Source organism: Capricornis sumatraensis, chromosome X (assembly GCF_032405125.1).
Source record: "Capricornis sumatraensis isolate serow.1 chromosome X, serow.2, whole genome shotgun sequence".
NCBI classification, from domain to species: Eukaryota; Metazoa; Chordata; class Mammalia; order Artiodactyla; family Bovidae; genus Capricornis; species Capricornis sumatraensis.
In genome coordinates this window covers 117,197,564-117,210,114 of record NC_091092.1, presented here as the reverse complement: position 1 = coordinate 117,210,114, position 12,551 = coordinate 117,197,564, and the positions used below count along the sequence as shown (strand labels likewise).

General features: G+C 36.1%; 1 pseudogene; it reads left to right on the top strand.

Moving 5' to 3' along the window:
• The first annotated feature begins 1,531 nt into the window (after nt 1-1,531).
• LOC138071255 (cytochrome c pseudogene) lies at nt 1,532-1,844 on the top strand (annotated as a pseudogene).
• Nucleotides 1,845-12,551: the final 10,707 nt, after the last annotated feature.

Genomic DNA, 12,551 nt, shown 5'->3' with positions numbered 1-12,551 from the left:
TGGTTAACATAAAAATTAAATTTTTCTCCACATATATTTTCTATATTTTTTCATATTATTTCTTTCCCATCCACCTTTGCCATAATTCTGCTTTTAAGCATAACTTCTCACTGTATCATACTACTTATAAAAATAGACAGTTAAAAAGCATCATCAGTAATATGCTGCCATCTAACTGTTTTATTTTATTGATTAAAAATAAGATGTGTGCTCAGTGTAAATTTTCCAAGAAACACAGATCTATATCCTTTGACAGAAGTAACCATGATTAGCAACGAAGAGTGTACCTGAACAAACATACATATAAATATACATCTATATAAGTAATATTTATTTACTTGTAAACACATGTGAAATAAACTTGCTTGCTTTTTATTAAAAATATGTCCTGGATATATCTTCTGCAATTGTATAAGATCTATTTGGGTATAAAATCTGCAATGCATTTATAGTATGAATACAATATAGTGTACTAGAAATAGCTGTTGTGCCTTTTTGTAGCCATATTTATATACATATCTTCAACAAATTCTGTCAGATACAGTCATAGAAAGCCAATTATGGAGGAAAAGGGTAGGTAAATTTAAAGTATTGGTTAAAAAATAGCAAATTAATTTCCAAAAACTCAGTACTATTTTATATGCCCTCCAAATTTTGGTTATGTAAAGTCTGTGCAGATTTTTTATGCATTTTAGTAAGAAAAAAAATACATTGCCTTTTGCTATTTTTAATAAGATATTTTTGCTCTTGCTATATTTTATTGCTATTGTCATTCCAATAAATTATCCTTTTATTTACACAAATGGAAAATTTAGAATTGACAAAACAGCTATTTAAATTTTAAAATATTTCACTAGTAAACGTCTTTTTGATATTTATATGAAATATACAGGATATTAGTGAAGTGTACAAAAATCAAAACTTCTGAGAAAAATACGTTACCTCCCTAGAAACGACAGTGGTGGCCTTCTCAACAGAATCCATAGAAAACCGAGATAATGGAGCAGAATCTTTCTGATACTAAACAAAAACAAAATAAAACGTCAGTAGAATTCTGTATCTGGCAAAATTATCTTTCCAAGCTAACAGTGAATTAAGACCTATCCATATAAACACACCTGAGTCAATTTGCCGGCGGACAACCGGTAATTTACGTTATTACCGGAAGTTCTACCGGATATGAAAGGAAATATGGAAACCGAGAACCACAGTGACCTGTGATCTGTGCTTGAAAAGCACAGGGTGGCGGACCAACACGGCGCCCTCTGCTGGTGATGGCTGATAATGTCAGTTTTATTATATAGCATCACAACTGTTGCATTGTATTGGTTACAAAGATTCACTAGGCTTGACCTAGAATCTTGGGAGGAGCCATGAAACGCATCTCTTGAAGGAAAGGAGGTCAAAGAATGTGTGGAGAGGTTTTCAAATGGCCATAGGGGTGTGTCCTTGGGCTTAGAGAGTGGGACATTCCGCTTGCGGCTTGAAGCAGGAACCTCTCAGCCGTCCGAGGAGAAGGAACGATTTAAAAATGGGTGACGCTGACAAGGACAAGATTTCTGTTTGGAAGTGTGCCCCGTGCCATATTGTGGAAAAGGGAGGCAAGCACAAGACTGGGCCAAATCTCCATGGTCTGTTTGGGTGAAAGACAGGTCAAGCTGCTAGATTCTCTTACACGAATCCCAACAAGAACAAAGGCATCACCTGGGGAGAGGAGACACTGATGGATTACTTGAAGAATCATAAGAAGTGCATTCCTGGAGCAAAAGTGATGTTCACTGGGATTAAGAAGAAGGGAGAAAGGGAAGACGATAGTTTATCTCAAAAAAGCTGCTAATGAGTAATAGTTGTCCACTGACTTATTTATTACAAAACGGAAATGTCTCATGACTTCTTATGTGTACCATATTTAAATTGATCTCATACACTAGAATTCAGATCATGAATGACTGATGGAATATTTCTGTTGGACAGTCCTGATTTAAATAAGATTGGCTTGTGGCTTAATGAATATGGTCAGCTTTTTGAATTTTGATAGTAATTCCAGTTCAACAAGGATTATCACTGTTTTCCCTTTCTAAAGAGATGACTGAACTTGAATCAGAAATGTCAAACTTTTCAGGAAGATGGTGAATGTCTTCTCAAACCCTACAGGAGATTGGTTTTATGCTCAGATTTCTATAACTGATATATATATATATATATATATATATATATATATATATATATGCTGAGAAGGTACCTTCACTGTCTCATAGACTTGCATGAGAGTCACCTGTGTTTCAAGTTGTGCTCATTAGCCTATTTATGCAAGGGCTAAAGACACACTGACAATGTCCACTGTATCTTTTTGGTCTTAACTATGCCAATTTAATTAAAATTCTTTATCTAAAATACTGCCTTTTACTTAATGAAAGACACTTTAGTATGGTTTATGTATAGCATCAAATAAAGAATATTTGGCACCTCACATTTTATAGATAATCTTTAAGGTCAGATGCTTTTAAAATTCATGTGACAAGATATGATAGCAAATTTTGCTTTTGCATTCTTCATGAAGTCAGACTAAGTTATAATTCAGGATTGTCTTTTAAACAGGAATTCAGAAACACAACTGTAGAACTACTTATATGTGTGTGATTGGTAATGATGCTTTTGCCAACTCATTAGAAAAGTTAAAGTAGAGGAGCTATATCATTAGCACAGATTTGTAAACTATCCAATCATAGGGCTTAAGAATTAAAAACAAAGTCAGAGATTAAAAAAAAAAATTTAAAAATAAACTGCCACAAATAAAAATTCAAAAGAGGAATTTAAATTGAATTAATAAAAAATATTCAATATTCAAAAAGAAGCACAAAAGAGGAACAGAAAAAATAAAGAGATGGGGAAAATAGAAAATGAATGGCAAGATCATCAACTTTAAAACAAACTGTATTAATAATGCCAAAGTATACTTCAAGAAACAGAGTATAACTGGAGACATATAGGAACATTTCATTATAATTAATGAATCCATTTATCAGGTGACAATCTTCCTAATATTTAAGTGCCTAATTACAGAACTTCAGTACATGAAACAAGAACTGATTTTTTATAATTTTCAGTTTGCCACTAAAACTCTTAATTTTGTCTTCTATTTACTTGAACATAGGCATTTTTAATGAATATCTGAAAGGTCTTTTATCTGGTTAACTTGTTATTATAGTTCCATTATCTGCTGTTTCAACTGGGTTTTGGTCACATGTTCTTTTCTCCTACTTATCCTGGCCATTTTTAATTGTATGCCAAAACTATATATGAAAATTGTAGACATAATTCAAGTTAAACTTCATTCTGGCTTCACTACTAGCAACACTATCGTTTTCAGACCTATCTATTCCAAACAGAGATTCAAATGATTCAGAGATGAGCCTGGTAAGAGTTGGTCATTTCTGGCTTTACTGTTGCTTCCACATCCCATTCAAAATCCCGAGCAAAATTTACAACCTCTTACATCCCTTATGGCCTGGTGAGTTTACTGGAAGTTCTGCTCATTGTTCTACCTCTAGTAAGCTACCTGAATTTGTATATTCTTCAGAGAGAAAGACAGCTACAAATATTCAACTGAATTCTATGGATCTTCACTTTGTATATTTTTCTGGCTGACCACTGCCTTTGTTTGTTCTTCAGTCGCTCTTTCCTTCCCTCTTTCTCTGTCTCCCTCTCTCCAACTATCTGTCTTTCAGTATTTCAAGTTGTATGGGTAGTCTGATTAATAGTCTTCCTTGATCAAATGAGCATCTCCAATATATAAATGAGTACACACTAAAGGTCTTGGTATGCCACTGACTTTTTTTTTTTTTTTGCTCAATATTTTATTTGTGAGAGTCATTCATATTGATACATGCAATTTATAGTTCATTTATTATCAAATGACGGACACTGTTTTAATTATATAGATAGATAAGCGATGGGCAAACTTACTTGGACAGAGATTGTCATTGTTTGATGTAAATTTTTCTGAAATCATTAATATCTATTTTAAGACAATATGTGATCAAGTGTCATTAATTTATGCCAATAAAGAACATGTACATACCCATATTTTATATCTTCTCTAATATATCTCCTAATCTTCTTGATTGAGTCCACATTAAGCAGTAACCCAACAATGTACCTCCAACAGATGGATCACACTTGGCACATGTTGGGGACTGTGGAAAAGCTTATGGATTCAGTCAAATTTTAAATTGGAAATCAGGCAGACAATGACAAAAAGGATTGAATCCTCAAGAAACATTTGCCCTGAAATACTTTATCTTCTTAATATTGTTTGGATTGATTGGCTACAAGAAGCAAAACTATCACAAACTAATACATATTTCAAAAAAATTGTATTTAGAGAGATGTCTGTGGCTCTGAGGTTAAAGCATCTGCCTGCAATGCAGGAGACCTGGGTTCGATCCCTAGGTTGGGAAGATCCCCTGGAGAAGTAAATGGCAACCCACTCCAGTATTCCTGCCTGGAGAATCCCATGGAAGGAGGAGCCTGGTAGGCTACAGTCCACGGGGTCGCAAAGAGTCAGACACGATTGAGCTACTTCACTTTCACTTTTCACTTTCTGCTTCCAGTATTTGTAGACCATTTCAGCTCAAGCCTCCTACTGACAAAACCTAGGAAATCTGGAAAATATTAAAGGTATTATTAAAAGGCACCAAAGACCAAAGGAAGAACTGGATCTCAGAGACAGGAGAAGCCTAAGTGATGAGACCCAAATTTGATACCACTTTTTCCTCTTAAGTCCTTTTATAATACAAAAGAGATGACTGAGGATCCAAAATGCTAAGCAGAAAGTTGTAGCTGAGAAGTTATGCAGCTGATCAGGGCTTCCAGCAGGGAACACAAACTGGACCTGACTACACAATACCAAGGAGACGTTCTGGAAAACAATCCAACAAATCATTTGATATCTCTGAGAGGATATGCCCTAAATGTAAATTTGAATCAGAAATATAAAACTCTTCACAAAATCTGAAACCCAGCCTTAAAAGGACACAATCCCTCACTGCTATGAGATGAATTACTCCAACACTAACTGTCCCTCATAAGCAAAATGAAATGCTCCCTGGCCTCTAGTTATCTCCATAGTGTTTCACACAGAAAATCTAGCTTGTGGTCAAAAATAAATATATACACAAAGGTAGGAAGGTGAAGTCGCTCAGTCGTGTCCGACTCTTTGCGACCCCGTGGACTGTAGCCCTACCAGGCTTCTCCATCCATGGGATCCTCCAGGCAAGAATACTGGAGTGGGTTACCATTTCCTTCTCCTAGGGATCTTCCCGACCCAGGGATCGAACCTGGGTCTACTCGCATTGGAGGTGGCTGCTTTAACCTCTGAGCCACCAGGGAAGCCCAAAGCAAGTGGAAAGGGAAGGATAGGCATTAGGCCTATACTACATTTTCTCCACTATGTATGCCAGGACAGGAAAATCAATGATTTGGTTATACCTATACCATTTAGAGTGACTGTGAAATATCACTGTACACCTCTAAGGACTACAGTTTAAAATACTGACCATTCTAAGCAATGATATAGAGCTACAGTGACTCTCATCCACTACTAACAGAATATTAAATGATTCAATTATTTGGAAAAACTCATTGACTCTATCCTATTTATGCTGTGATTCATGCCTTCCACTGCTGGTGTTTATTCCAGAGAAATTAAAGCATATGTCCATAAACATGTTTGTATAAGAATGTTCACCACCTGGACTTGGGGCCATAGAGAAAGTTAGCAGGGGTGATTATACAACTCCACATGGAAAATTTGGCAGGTAACAGATATAGTTATTCTCTTATTTCATAAATATATACATATATGTAAATCATAATGCACCATACATTTTACAATTATCAAATTTATGGTATGTCAGTTATACCTCAAGAATCTTTTCAAATGTGTAGGATGCACCAAAAGAAAACTTCCCACATTAAATGCAAAAGAAAAAATGCTGGAAAATCCAGGATCTGATCATTACTCACAAGACTTCAGAAAAAAATGGTAAAGTAGAGAAAATAAAACAATAAAATTAAAATAAAAATCTAATGAATTTTTAAAAATATAAAATAATATCAACAAAACTGAGAAAATTCTCTTTTGAAAGGGCTAATATCTTTATTAATATCTTTATTATCCCTTTCAAAACATCTAGCAAGGCTGATTTAGAAAAATGAGAAGGCACACATAATTCATATGAGGAACATAAAGGGGGTCATCCCTACAGATTCTTGAGACATAGATGTAAAATTAAAGCAGTTGTGTGTGCATGTATGCTAAGTTGCTTCAGTCATGTCTGACTTTTGTGACCCCATGGACTGTAGCCTGGCAAGTTCCTCTGTCCATGAGATTTTCCAGGCAAGAATACTGGAGTGGGTTGTCATGCCTTCCTCCAGGGGATCTTCCTGACCCAGGGACTGAATCAGCATCTCTTATATCTCCTGCATTGGCAGGCAGGTTCTTTACCACTAGTGCCACCTGGGAAGCCTATAAGCAGTTGTATCCAATACATTTGACATGAAATGAAATGGCAAAATTCCAAGAAAAATACAGTTAAGAAAGAAAACTTAGGAAATTTGATTTTCTTCCAGAAAATAGAAACAGTGAAAACCTTCCAAAAAAGTTTAATTTGACGCATTCGAAATTTATATCAAACCAACAAGACTTTCATAGGAAAATCAAAAGTCTCTTTCATGCCCCCCCCCAAAAAAAGAGGAGGAATGCTTAACAAACTTAATCCAAGATGTAGCAACTGTAATATACATAAACAAATACTTTTTAATCCAAGATAAATTTATGTTTTGTATCTTTTAGAAATCAAACAAAGTTAACAGAACAAAAGGGAAAAAATCATAGATTTATCCCCAAATATGCAAAAATGCCATTAGGCAAAATTTACCATGATTAAAAGCAAAAAAAAAAAAAAAAAAACCTTCAGACAACTGAGGCAAATATAATAACTAATGGTGAAATACTGAAAACTTACTCCCTTGAGATCAAGAACAACACAAGAATGCTTATTATCACTAATTTTGCTCAACATTTTAGGGAAGCCCTAGCCAGGGCAATAAAGCAAGGAAAAGATAAAACCAAAGGCATAAGGATTATTCTTGCTGGGAGAGTTCCATGGACAAAGGAGCCTAGTGGGCTATAGTCCATGGGGTAGCAAAGAGTCAGACATGACTGAAGCGACTTAGCAGCTGCAAGGACTGACAAAGAAGGAATGCGACAGACATTATTCACAGATTGCATCATTATGTATTTACAATATCTGAAAGCAATCTATCGTTAGTGAGTTAGAATAAATTAGTCAATATAGCAAGATTACTTGCTATACAAGGTACAAGCTCAAGAAAAAAATCAAGTGTAATTCTAAATAGGACAAACAGTTAATTAAAGAATTACATTACTCAAAAATATTATTTATGACAGCATCAAAGAACATCATATTCTGAAATGTAACTTTAATGAAAAATGTGCAAGATATGTATGCAGTGAACTGTGGAAAATTGCTTAGAAAATATTAATGAAGATATGAACAATTGGAATGGTATAATAATTTTATGGATTAGGAGATTCAATATTTTTAATCTCCCCACACTGAGTCACAGATTCAGCATAATTTCAATTAAAATCCCATCAGTTCTAATGATGCTAATTTTTTTCTGCATGCTAGTCACATGGGTGTTTTTATTTTGTGAAAATTAATCTATCTGTAATTTATGACTTGTGTACTTCCTTGTATGCTTGTTATACTTTGATGAAAACTCATGTTTTCTAAAGTAAAATGCTTGTCACCATTTTATAAAATTACTGTTTTTTTTTCTTAGCAAAATTCAAGCTAGTTTAAGAAATTTAAGAAACTACTCATTCCTAACATTTAATAGAGACAAACAGATACACACTGTATGGTTCAGGTAGTGGTAGTAGTAGTAGTAGTATTAATCGCTCAGTTGTGTCTGACTCTTTGCGATCCCATGGATTGTAGCCTGCCACGCTTCTCTGTCCATGGAATTCTCCAGGCAAGAATATGAAGTGGTTTGTCATTCCCTTCTGCAGGGGGATCTTCACAACCCAGGGATCGAACCTGGATATCCTACAATACAGGCAGATTTTTCACCATATGAACCACCAGGGAAGCCCATGCTTCAGGTAACAACCAAAATTAACTAGATCCTAGTTTTTAAAAAAGAATATTAGAAGAATTGAAAATGATGACAAGAAAGAAGGGAAATTGGAAGGGGAAGTAAAAAGAAAATAAGAAAATTTAACATTAGTGAGTCAAGAAAAGTTTAAAAACAAAAACTGATGAACATTAAGAAATAATATGCAGAGGGGGCAAAAGAAAAGCTTCCAAATGATTCATTTTAATATGAAGAGAGGCTAAGATCGGTAAAGGAGAAGACATCCTATCTCATCTGGATCTAAGTTACTGTAAAGCTAGAGATATAGAATTTACATAGAAATCTGTTCCAATATTACAAAGTTATTATTCGATAGAAAAAAGCCTTTGGGTCAGAAATTCGGTTTTTATTTTTTGTATTTTCATGCTTGCTCTGTAACATAAGGCAAGATATCTAACCAACTTCAGTCACTTCATGGTTGAAATTTTGCTAATATTTACCTACTCACCAATTAGCATTGTCCTGAAAATCTAATTTGACAGTGGGAAGCAGGACAATCTATAAATAAGTGTTAAGACCTATAAGTCATTATTTTAAAAGTCCTATAAGTCATTATAAAAAATGCATTTATACTATACTAAGGCTATGGTTTTTCCTGTGGTTAAGTATGGATGTGAGAGTTGGACTGTGAAGAAGGCTGAGCGCCGAAGAATTGATGCTTTTGAACTGTGGTGTTGGAAAAGACTCTTGAGAGTCCCTTGGACTGCAAAGAGATCCAATCAGTCCATTCTGAAGGAGATCAACCCTGGGATTTCTTTGGAAGGAATGATGCTAAAGCTGAAGCTCCAGTACTTTGGCCACCTCATGCGAAAAGTTGACTCATTGGAAAAGACTCTGATGCTGGGAGAGATTGAGGGCAGGAGGAGAAGGGGACGACCGAGGATGAGATGGCTGGATGGCATCATGGACTCGATGGACGTGAGTCTGAGTGAACTCCGGGAGATGGTGATGGACAGGGAGGCCTGGCGTGCTGCGATTCATGGGGTCGCAAAGGGTCGGACACGACTGAGCAACTGAACTGAACTGAACTGATAGACCATGTAGAGATTTTCATTATAGCAGCTAAATGTGCTTTAAATTTGCATTTTCTATAAAATTATATTTACTTTGCAAATATCAGTGAAAGAGTTACATTCAGAAATGAGGCACAGTTATTAGATATGTCAGTTTTAACTGGAGACTGCAAAGCCATGGAATACTAAACTCATAATAAGGCTCGCATTTATTCAAGATGTAATTTTTATAATCAGAAAGAAAATATCATCAACATGTGAATGTTAGCATTATTTAGGTGAGAGTTTTTTAGAAGAAGTGATGTTTAACAATAAATCATAAAAAGCCCTCTAAGTTAGTGTTAAGCAAGTGTTAGTCCCTCAGTTGTGCCCGACTCTTTGTGACCCCGTGGACTGCAGCTCACCAGGCTCCTCTGTCCATGAGATTTTCCAGACAATGATACTGGAGTGGGTTGCTATTTCCTTCTCCAGGGGATCTTCCCAACCCAGGGATCAAACCCAGGTGTCCTGCACTGCAGGCAGATTCTTTACCGACTGAGCTACAAGGGAAGCCCAAAAAGCCCTCTACTCTCATATATACTGCAGTCCAAAGCACTCTTAAGAGTCTTCTCCAACACCACAGTTCAAAGTCATCAATTCTGCAGTGCTCAGCCCTTGGACTGCAAGGAGATCAAACCAGTCCATCCAAAAGGAGGTCAGTCGTGAATATTCATGCTGAAGCTGAAGCTCCAACACTTTGGCCACCTGATGTGAAGAATTGACACTGGAAAAGAGTCATCTTTCCCTGATGCTGGGAAAGACTGAAGGCAGGAGGAGAAGGGGATGACAGAGGTTGAGATGGTTGCATGGCATCATCGACTCAATGGACATGAGTTTGAGCAAGCTCTGGGAGTTGGTGATGGACAGGGAAGCCTGGCGTGCTGCAGTCCATGGGGTTACAAAGAGTCGGACACGACTGAGTGATTGAACTGATCATCTATAATGCATAGTCTCAGGAAATATCAAATAATTACAAATTCAATGATTCAAACAAAATTATCATTTATAATTATTTTGGTTATTAATATAATCTAGTAGAAAGGCTATAATATTAATAAGTTAAAGGACTTTCATTTTCATAAGTTAAAGGACTTTCATAAATCATTTTCTTCTCTTGGAAAAGGAAATGATACCAATCCTACTGACTTTGTGGAACCCACTAATTGCATTAAAAAATATGAGCTATTATTACTGTGAATAGGAAAAAATCTTAGTGTCAGGGAGAATTAAGATAATTTCTTTTCAACATTTTTAAATTAAAATATTAAATACTAGTAAAGCTTATGAGTTGCTTTAAGAAAAGTAGGTATCTTATTATTGCTTCTTGTAAATTAGTGGAAGGCTTTATGGCCCAAGCTGGATTTAACATAAGCTTAAGTAAATGGTAAGGGAATGTTGAACACGGATTACCCTAGGAAACCTGAGTGGTTTGGTGGAAATGAAAGGCTTGGAAGTTGGATATGGAATGTACGGAGGAGAAACTGGGAATAAATAAGGGAACAAACAATTTTGGAAAGAAATAGGAAAAAAAAAAGCTAATGGGTGATTTGTGGTATTTTAAGGTAATCATAGAAAAGCTAATGATGATTTTTCATTAAAAAGAACTATTAAATCCAGTAATCAGTCTCTAAAGTATCTAATCAAGGAGATGAAAATGAGTGCCTTTAGCAGCTGATTATAAAAATGAAAATTAGAAGACAAATTTTGTCAAAACTTGATAAAAATTGAATTTGCTTTCTTGCTTCTTGGTTTTCTTCAAATCATAGCTAGGAGCTTTGGCAGACTTCCAAATATCTGTTGATTTCAAATTATGAGCATTCCATATAAGTTAACAGTTTATCCCTTTTGCTAGCTTTTTAAAAATGCATACTTGTTGAACAGATATTTTGGAAGTGAGGCAAATGTATCTACGCCACTATTTTTGTAGAAATCAGTCAGCTACTGAAGCAATTTAGACAGTAAATCCAAATATATATTTAAAATAAACATATGGTTTATTTTCTTTCTTTTATAGAAATGCTATTAACTGGTCTATTATGATTGGGCTTTTACATATGTTGGTTTGCAATACAGGGTATTGTTTCCAGCCTCATCAACTTCAAATGAAGATGATGAGGCAATGATGATAAAGTGACCTAGTAATGTGCCCCCTTCATCATGGTTAAATTTTTCATTAAGATACATTCAGTTCAGTTCAGTTACTCAGTTGTGTCTGACTCTTTGCAACCCCATGGACTATAGCACACCAGACTTCCGTCCATCACCAACTCCCAGAACTTGCTCAAACTCGTCCAATGAGTCGGTGATGCCATCCAACCATCTCATCCTCTTTTGTTCCCTTCTCCTCCTGCCTTCAATCTTTCCCAGCATGAGTCTTTTCCAACGAGTCAGTTCTTTGCATCAGGTGCCCAAAGTATTGGAGTTTCATCCTCAGCATGAGTCCTTGCAATGAATATTAAGGACGGATTTGCTTTAGGACGGACTGGTTTGATTTCCTTACACTCCAAGGGACTCTCAAGAGTCTTCTCCAACACCACAGTTCAAAAGCATCAATTCTTCGGTGCTCAGCTTCCATTATGGTCCAACTCTCACATCTGTACATTACTACTGGAAAAACCATAGGTTTAACTACATGGACTTTTGTTGATAATGTAATGTCTCTGCTTTTTAATATGCTGTCATAGCTTTTCTTCCAAGGAGCAAGCGTCTTTTAATTTCATGGCTGCAGTCACCATCTGCAGTGATTTTGGAGCCCATGAAAATAAAGTCTGTCACTGTTTCCATTGTTTCCCCATCTATATGCCATTAAGTGATGGGACCAGATGCCATGATCTTCATTTTTTGAATGTTGAGTTTTAAGCCAGCTTTTTCACTTTCCTCTCTCATTTTCATCAAGAAGCTCTTTAGTTCCTCTTCACTCTCTACCATTAAGGTGGTGTCATTTGCATATTTGAGGCTATTGATATGTTTCCTTGCAATCTTGGTTCTAGTTTGTGCCTCATCCAGCCCGAATTTTGCATGATGTACTCTGCGGTGGCTCAGATGGTTAAGCGTCTGTCTACAATGCAGGAGACCTGGGTTCGATCCCTGGGTCGGGAAGATCCCCTGGAGAAGGAAATGGCAATCCACTCAAGGACTATTGCCTGGAAAATCCCATGGACAGAGGAGCCTGGTAGGCTACAGTCCATGGGGTCGCAAAGAGTCGGACACGACTGAGTGACATGACTTCACTTCACTTCACTTCACTTCATGACTTCACTCTGCATATAAGTT